The sequence below is a fragment of the Triticum aestivum genome, chromosome 6D, assembly GCF_018294505.1.
Source record: "Triticum aestivum cultivar Chinese Spring chromosome 6D, IWGSC CS RefSeq v2.1, whole genome shotgun sequence".
NCBI lineage: Eukaryota > Viridiplantae > Streptophyta > Magnoliopsida > Poales > Poaceae > Triticum > Triticum aestivum.
In genome coordinates this window covers 86,423,956-86,430,617 of record NC_057811.1, presented here as the reverse complement: position 1 = coordinate 86,430,617, position 6,662 = coordinate 86,423,956, and positions in this window count along the sequence as shown.

Here is a 6,662-nt window from a genome sequence, read left to right as displayed (position 1 = left end):
GGGAGCTACGCTAGGTGGGCGGTGGTCGCCGCGTATGGCTCTTGCATCCTGTAGCTCCTGAGCGGTCTTGGCGATGAACTCCTCAGAGCCGGGCACTCCTCGCCCGGTGTCCTCCTAAGGGAAACGTGACGCAAAGCACACCTCCATGTGGTGCCCGAGCGCCTCCCTCGTGATGTTGGCTCGGTCTGAGGCCCTCCAGAAGAGAGCCCCCGAGCCCAGCCTGAGGAGGGCGCCGGGCGCGCCTTCCTATGCGAGGGAGGGAGGCGCCCCGGGCGTGGGCGCCGATCCTGATGTGGCACCGCTAGAGGCGCCGCTCCCCTGGGGCCCTGTGCGGAGTAGTTGCTTCTTCTTCTTGGGGATGGCCTCAGGAGGGTACTGTGCATCGTTGTTGTCGAGGTCTTCGATTGCCGCGGCTTGGAAAGCGCGCTCGAGGGAGCACACCCGGTCTCTTTCTTCGCAGGGGACTGTGATGATCCCACCGCTCCCGGGCATCTTGAGGACGTTGTAGCCGTGGTGAGTCACTGTCATGAACTTGGCTAAGGCTGGGTACCAGAGGATGGCGTTGTACTGCAAATGGATGTGGGCGGTGCCAAAGTCGATGAGCTTGGTGCGTTAGTTGTCGCGCTGGCCGAAGGTGATAGGGAGGCGGACCTGCCCTATCGGGGTGGTGGAGCCGTCAGTCACTCCTGAGAAGGGCTTGATGGGCTAAAGCTGATCATATGGCACTTGGAGGCTGTCGAACGTCTCGACAGACAGGACGTTAAGTCCCGCGCCGCCGTCAATGAGGGTCTTGGTGACTTGTACGTTGCTGATGACGGGTGAGCAGAGCATCAGGAGGGCACCAACAGTGGCCGCGCACTTGAGCTGGTCCGCTGAGCTGAACGTGATGGCGCACTTGGACCACCTGAGAGGGCACGTGGCCTCGAGCCTAGGAAGGCTGCATTCACCTCGCGAGAGAACTGCTTGAAGATGCGCTGGGATGCTGGGGCTTGAGCTCCGCCCCAGATGCAGGCAATGGCACACGGTTCCTGGAAGCCCCCAGCCCCCTCATCCTGATGGTGGTCGTCATTCCTTCTTGGCGGTGGCGGCAGCGGAGGAAGACCGGCGTTGCCCTGAGGGCGGTCCTCGCAAGGCTGATCTCTCCAGGCGCCCTCACGAGGCTGGTCCTGCCAGCGGTGCTCGCGAGGCCGATCGCGCCACTCCTGGCGGGGGCCGCGATCGTCCCAGCATCCTCCGCCTCGTCCTCCTCGGCCGTAGCCCCGATCATTGCGCTTGGGGCGTCGACCGAAGCGTCCATCTCGAATGGCCCTGTGCTCTTGACAGTCGTTGGTGTTGTGGCTGTCTATGTTGTGGAAGGCGCAGAACGGTCGGCTGCTCTTGGACGACTCGGGATGGTCCCGGCCACGCTTCGTGTCCGGCTCCACCGCGAGCACGGCTACTCCCTTGCGCTTCACATCTTTGACCTTGGCTTTCATCTCCTCCGGGTCGGTAGCTGGGTGCTCGAGGAGGGAAAGGCGCCCCTCCTCAGCCCTTGCGCACTTGGTCGCCAGGTTGAACAGCTCCAAAGCCGTGCATAGCTCCTCGTGGATGGCGAGCTCCTCTTTCATCTTGACATCACGGACGCCATCAGAAAACGCCGAAATGATGGCCTCGTCCGTCACCTTGGGGATCTTGAGGCGAACGCTGTTGAAGTGCTGGATGTACTTTTGCAAAGTCTCCCCTGGCTGCTGCTTCATGTGGCGCAGGTCACCCGCGGCCGGGGGCGGTCGCGAGTGCCCTGGAAGTTGGCGGCGAAGCGGTCGCGCATCTCATCCTAGGAGGAGATCGAGCCCGGGGGCAGGTTCAGGAGCCACGAGCGAGCACCATCCTTGAGAGCCATGGGGAACCAGTTCGCCATGACTTTTTCGTCGCCGTTGGCCGCCTCGATGCTCAGCTCGTAGAGCTGCAAAAACTCCGTGGGGTCAGGGGTGCCGTCGTAGCGAGGAGGCAGGTCTGGCTTGAACTTCCCCGGTCAGGCGACGCTACGCAGCTCAGGAGTGAAGGCGCGGCAACCTGCCGTGGCCACCGGGGCCCTTTGCTGATGCGGAGCCTGCCCTTGATGCCCGCGCGCCGCCACCGCAGGCAGCACACGGTCTTGTCGCGGTGGCGCTGGGAGCGCAGGAGCATTCTCTTGTGGTCGGGGAACTTCTTGGCAGCTTCCTTCTTCTCGCACGGGTGCCGACGCGGTGGGTCACGCCGGGGGGGCGCGCGCCTTGGCGCCAGAGCGCCGACTTGGTGCAGAGGTGGTGGAGGCGCTCCGTGAGCCACTTCGCCCGTAGTTAACGGAGGGCGAGGCAGCGAGAGGGATGGCGCAGGGGAGCCCCCTGCGGCGCTGACGAGCTCAGCGATGCGGTCCAGCCAGTCCTCGTAGAGGTCGTCGACGGGGCGGTAGCGCAAGAGCTCGCGTGCCATGAGCAGCCGAGCTTACGCGTGTGTGGGAGCGCGACGTACGTGGGACGATGAGCCGGCCGGAGTCAGCGACGGGGTGGCGGTGCGGCCGTCCCGCCGCATAGAGGGGTGCAGCAAGGACGCCTGCTGCTCGTTGCCCGCCGGGCCGGCGGCGGCATTGGCGGCGGGTGACGGGGAACGACGGGGAGGCCCGCCGACAGGAGCCGGCTGAGCGACGCGGGTAGCGAGGGCGGCCCGGCGCTCAGCGAGGACTCGGTGAGTGTCCGCCATGGATGCGACGAAGCGATGGGACGTGGATCGGCGGAAGGAAAGCTTCGGCGCACCCCTACCTAGCGCGCCAAATGTCGGATTACGGGTTCTAGCAAACCCTTGAGGTTCGAACACTGGGGTGCGCACGAAGATCTCTCCCTCCCTCTAGCTCGCTCTCGCCGCGATCTCACGGCCTAGCTCGACGAACCCAAAGAACGAGAGACACGAGATTTATATTGGTTCGGGCCATCGATGTGGTGTAATACCCTACTCCAGTGTGGTGTGGTGGATTGCCTCTTGGGATGAGGATGAACAATTACAAGGGGAAGAACAGCCTCCTAAGGAGAGGTGTTCTTGTGCTTGGTCACCTTGTGTGTGTCGAATTGATCGTAATGATCCGTCCCTGCTAGGATGGTGGCTAGCCCTATTTATTGAGGCCCTGGTCCTCTTCCCAAATATTCGAGTGGGCAGGGATGCCACAACGGCCAAATTCGAAGGAAGACAACAAGTACAAGTTATCCTGACTAAAGGTGGTCTTCGCTTGCCAAAGGCTCTGGTGGTGACGCCGTCTTGGGCTCCACGGTGACCTCCGCCCTGCCGTCTTGCTGGTCTTGGTATCGTTGCACCGATATGGAAGCCTTTGCCTGATGCCTCGGGACCCCTCGCCTGCGCTTGCCTCTTTAGCACCAAAGAGGAAACGAGCACACTACGCGTGCTGGCGCGCGCCTAGCTCCCGCCTAGCCTTGGTCGTCATGGCTTGCGTCACAGGAACCTCGCGAGGTGCCCCTTGCCTTGATCTCTCCGCCCCTCACGAGCCAGCCTCATGAGGCCGCCCCCGAGGAGGTCTTGCATCATCCGCCTCGCGAGGCTTGGCCCCTCGCGAGGGTCTTGAGTGTTTGCTGGTGAAGATGGGCCGTACAGGGCCGCTGGTGGAGCCACGCCGTGGGCCGCAGGCAGGCAAGTCTGGCGACCCCCGTTCCCAGGACGCCGACAGGCGCCTCTCCCTCCTCGAGCTCCCTGCTGCTGACCCAGAAGACAAGAAGGCCAAGACCAAGGATGTGAAGCGCAAGGGAGCGATCGTGCTCGCGGCTGAGCCTGAGATGAAGCGCGGCCGCGACCACCCGGAGTCCTTGAAGGGTAGCTGCCCTTCTGAGCCTTCCACAACGTGCACAGCCACAACACCAATGACTGTCAGGAGCTCAGAGCCATCCGCGATGGGCGCTTTGGTCGACACCCCGAGCGCAACGACCGAGGCTACGGTCAAGGAGGAGGACGAAGCGGAGGACGCTGGGACGACCGAGGCCCTCGTCAGGAGTGGCGCGACCAGCCTCGTGAGGACCGCTGGCAGGACCAGCCTCGCGAGGGTGCCTAGAGAGACCATCCTCGTGAGGATCGGCCCCAGGGCAAGGCTGGCCTCCCTCCGCTGCCACCACTGCCACGAAGAAATGACGATCATCACCAGGACGAGGGGGCTAGGGGCTTCCAGGAACCGCGCGCCATCGCTTGCATCTTGGGTGGCGCTCAGGCCCCAGCCTCCCAGCGCATCTTCAAGCAGTTCGCTCGTGAGGTGAATGCGGCCCTCCCCAGGCTTGAGGCCACGCGCCCACTTAGGTGGTCCAAGTGCACCATTATCTTCAGCTCTTCCGACGGGCTCAAGTGTGTAGCAACCGTCGGCGCCCTCCCGATGATCTGCTCTCCCATCATCAGCAACGTCCTTGTCACCAAGACCTTCATCGACGGTGGCGCAGGACTCAATGTCCTATCCATCGACACATTCGACCGCCTCCAAGTGCCAAATGATCAGCTGCAGCTGACCAAGCCCTTCTCAGGAGTGACCAAGGGCTCCACCACCCCGATAGGGTAGATCCGCCTCCCTGTCACCTTCGGCAAGCGCGACAACTACCGCACCGAGCTCATCGACTTCGACATTGCCCACATTCGCCTTCCCTACAACGCCATTCTCAGGTATCCGGCCCTGGCCAAGTTCATGGCGGTGACTCATCATGGTTACAATGTCCTCAAGATTCCAGGGAGCTGCGGCATCATCACGGTCGCCTACAAAGAGAAGGACGCGGTGTGCTCTCTCGAGCGCGCCTACCAGGCTGCGGCGGTCGAAGACCCAAACAATGAAGGCATCATCTACCCCCCTGAGGCCGTCCCCAAGAAGAAGAAGTAGCTGCTCCACCAAGGGCCTCAGGAGAATGGCGCCTCTAGTGGCACCTCCTCAGGACCTGCGCCTGCGGAAGGGGTGCCTCCCTCCCTTGCATAGGAAGGCCCGTCCGGCGCCCTCCTCAGGCTGGGCTCGGGGGCTCTCTTCTACAGGGCCTCAGACCTAGCCAACATCACGAGGGAGGCGCTCGGGCACTACATGGAGGCGTGCTTTGCCGCACACTTCCTTCATCAGGGCGCAAGGCACGAGGTGCCTGGTGCTCAGAAGTTCATCACCAAGACCACCGAGGAGCTTACCATGCGCGTCGACCGCCGCCCACCAACTGGAGCAGCTCCTTGTCCTGGCGCGGACGACGAGCTACGCGTCTGCGTTGACATTCTAGGGCTCAACATGGCCGCATCTCAAGAACGCTTCTGGCCAACGCGCGTTGGCCGGTGCGTAGGTCCACCTCATAGCTACGTTCGCATGCCTTTCGGCTTGCCGAACACGGCTGTCACCTTCCAGCGCTGCCTACGGAGCACCCTGGCAACCCAGGAAGCCAGGCATTAGGCGGTCCTGGTGGAGATGGCGACAGACCTTCACGAGCCTCCCGGCCTCCCAGAGCCCCCCGAGGCTCAGAATCTTGGCGGCTCGTGAGGAACGACTCCTTCAACACGCATCGTCAGCTACTCCAACACCCCCTCGACAATGGTGCCAGGTGACATTTTCTAGTTTATTCAGCTGGGGGCGCCCCTCGGGCTGCATCATCCCCAGGTCGCATGGGCCTGTCCCTTAGACGTGTATCCTTTTGCATCTTTAGCTTACTCTGTTGGGGGCGCCCCTCAGGCTGCAGCATCCCCGGGCCGCATGGGTCCATCCCTGTGGCATGTATCGTTCTCGCATCTATTTGAATTAGCTTGCCTCCTTGCACGAGTTACCTTACGATTACCACCTGCCTGTCCGGTACGTCGATGCCATGAACATCGTGCGCCCTTGCAAGCCCACCCACGACCGCCTCATGATTAAGGACTGGCATGGCGTCTGTGCTCGGGTCCGTCCCTACAGCGGCGCTAAACCCAAGAGGTTGAGCTCTGGCTCGCGGGCCAGCTCCCGTGCACGTCACCTCCGATGGCCCTTGGTGCCTTGTTCTCGCATGGGCTAATCACGGGCGGACGAGCAAGGGCGTGCGACCCAGTGCCTTGTCACCACGGGAGCCGCGCGCCGGTCGTCTTTCTTCAAGATTCTTCACATGAGAAGACTAGGCACGGCGTCTGTGCTCGGGTCCGTCCCTGCAGCGTCAATAAACCCAACGACTGAGCTCTGTCTGGCGGGCCGGCCCCATTCACGTCACCTCCTGGGGTTGTTGGTGTTTGGACTTCTCATGTGATCACCTCAGGAGATTCGTCCGGCGCAGGTCGCCTAACCATCTTGCAGGGCCACCGCAGCTATCAAGAATCAAGAGCAGGCGCAATCCGCCTTGAGGTAGGGCCTCGTGAGTCCCGTGCTGGCTCGCGAGTGCCCAGACACACCTCGTCTAGCCCTGCCGTGCAAGCCATGTGTCAGGGCGGGGCTGTACACGCCCTGGGGGCTCCACTCAGAGGGAGCCCTCACACCCACGCACCAGTGGAAGCACCATGCTCCGCGCTGGCAGTCGACACGGTCGAGGAGCGGCTATGCCCGTGCAAGTGCGGAAGCGCTACGCTCCGCGCTGGTGATAAACAACTAAGGGCGGCCTCATGGCCGTATCAACCTCAGGGAGCCTCCGGGCTCAGTGTCCAGCCTCGTCGCAACACTTCCCCTCGGGAGAGTCACGCGA